Below are 2,731 nucleotides of genomic sequence, written 5' to 3'. Positions count from 1 at the left end.
TTGTATAAATCAATTGATTTAATGTGACTTTCATATCAGAGATTATCTTAAATATGATAAAATAATATTTCCTTTTTTAAAAAAAATCACCATACATATATACAGCATACAAAATGATGTGATTCTTCCCAGTAAGAATGCATTGTATGAAAGTCAAATAAAATACATTATCATCAATATTAATATACATTATCATCAACAAGTAATTTTTAATTCTTTTGTGTGTCTGTTAATATCTTTTTCCTTTTTGGAAAGATTTTTGCTATAAGGCGTGTGCATTCACCAGAGTCAGAGAGACAGAAAGTGAAAAATTCCTTCTCCTCATTCTCCTCTTGGGATTTTGGGTCTGTATGCACACACACCTGATATGAGTTTTAAGCTGCCAGGTCCAAGACTCAAATGTAGGAGTCCAGCAACATACCCATTGCATCATCTGTAGGTCCCCTGTTAATTGCTCTTTATTCCCCCCAATACCTTCCCTCCTATCAATGATCTACACACTCATATACTGTCTCTGGTATCTTCCCTGCAATTATACCTTCCAATCTTTCATTCTCTACCATAGAGTACAGACATTCAGTATATATTAAGTGGGGACACACAATGTCTGTCTTTCATAGTCTGGCTTGCCTCAGTCAACATTGCGTTTCTTTTTTAAAAAAATTATTCAATTTCATTTATATTATCATTTTTTAAATTTTACCAGAAAGATACAAAGAGAGAGAGAAAGAGACAGTGAGAAAGCAAGCCACGAGGTCCAATACTCAAACTTGAGTCAGCCATGTGGGAGTCCAGTGCCTTAACCGCCATGCCACTTACTAGCTTCCAATATTACATTTTCAATCACACATTGAATTGCTATGGAAAATTCATTTGATGGGGTACATCTATTCATTGCACTGTGGAAGATTGGTGTCTATATACATAAGTGTATCAATTAGAATGAAGGAGTTGGTGTCATATTCTTTATTATATCACTGTATCATCTTGTGCCTGATCTAAAAATTCCATTATGTCCTACAGATATGATTCCTTCTATTGTTCTGACAAATATCCCTCCCTTAAAAAATATGTTTTGGGACAACAGATGGCATAGCAGTTATGTTGCTGGACTTCCACATGGCCAACTGTGGTTTGAGTCAGATCCCAAGAAGAGAATGGAGGAAAAGGGATTGTGATATGGCCATCTCCCAGGGGAGAGGGGTGATTTCTCACTTTCCCTCTCACTGTCTCTCTCTTCAGTGAGCACACATGCCCTAAAGTTAAAAAACCTCTACCAAAAAAAAAATTGTCAGCACATGAAAATGCATTTACTCAATAATCAATTTAATCGTTTCTTTTATATTTATTTATTTATTTATTAGAGGTTTAAACATAGTGAAGTTGGAGATATTCTGGTCAAGGAGAGTGTGTCTCATCCTCCCACTGTTGACATTTGTGCTGCAATTGTTTTGTGAGGTGTCCTGTGCACTATGTGGTGCTGAGCACCATCCCTGGATTCAACTTTTGAGGTACAAGCTCCACCTCCGCAAGTTGTAACAACTAAAACCTTCTCCAGAAATAATTACATCTCCTTTGGAGACAGTCAATCCAGTTGAGAACCCTGGCTTGGATCATGAGTACTGGAAGCATGCTGATGGAGAATCACTGAAAGCCTATCACTTACTAGGTTCATAAATATTGATAGATAACTTTATTTTTATTTTTATTCTTCCTTTTTCTTTTTAAAGTGTGTAGTAGTGTGGCATTGCTGTTTTATTTTTAATTAATTTTTAAATTATTATTCTCACATTAAAATGCTATACATCATTTAGATTGTGAAGAGACTTTACCCACATTTATAGACCTCAGTCCAGCCCAGTTGAGACCACCATACACATCCTCGACAACAGCTAAAAATCCTTATCTATGTCCCACAAGTGTCTTACCTCTCCATTTTCCCTCCAAATTTTCTTTCTTATGCAATTCCCCGCCCACGCTCTCTTCCCACTTTGTCTCTAGTGTCCATTACAATATTTAATGCTTTTACGTTCTCCAGTCTTTTCAGTCACTACCATAGAGTATGGACAGTTGGTACATGTTAAGTGGAAACATAAAATGTCTTTCATAGCCTGAGATGCTTCACTCAGCAACAAATCTTCCATATGTGTCCACTTTCTATCAAATTCCAGAGCCTTGTTTTTCATGGCTGAATAGTATTCCATGGAGTATATGTGCCATAATTTTTCAATCCATTCATCAGTTTGTGGATATTTGGGTTGGTTCCATGTCTTAGCAATTGTGAATAAGGCTGCAATGAAAATAGTTGTACAAGCACTTTTCTGACTGAGTGCTCTCCTGTACTTTGGGTAGATACCCAGGAGTGGAGTAGCTGGATCATATGATAGTTCTATTTGAAAGCCTTTGAGGAACTTTTTATCGTTCTCTGTAGTGGTTGGAACAATTTATATTTCCAAAAATATTATAAGTGTGCCCCCGTTTCACCACATCCTCTCCAGCACTTATAATTTTTTTTTAAGCATTGTCATTCTGACTGGGGTTAGGTGGTATCTCATTGTGGTTTTGATCTGTATCTCCCTTATAATGAGGGATGTTGAGCATTTTTTCATATGCTTCTTGGCTGTCCATATGTCTTCCTTAGAGAGTTGGTTTTTTGGTTCATTTTCCCATATTTTAATTGGGTTAATAATTTTCTTCTGGGTAAGCTGCTTGAGTTCCCTGTATATTCTGG

Source organism: Tupaia chinensis, unplaced genomic scaffold (assembly GCF_000334495.1).
Source record: "Tupaia chinensis unplaced genomic scaffold, TupChi_1.0 Scaffold142285_1, whole genome shotgun sequence".
In the NCBI taxonomy this organism is placed as follows: domain Eukaryota; kingdom Metazoa; phylum Chordata; class Mammalia; order Scandentia; family Tupaiidae; genus Tupaia; species Tupaia belangeri.
This window is presented reverse-complemented; position numbering follows the sequence as displayed.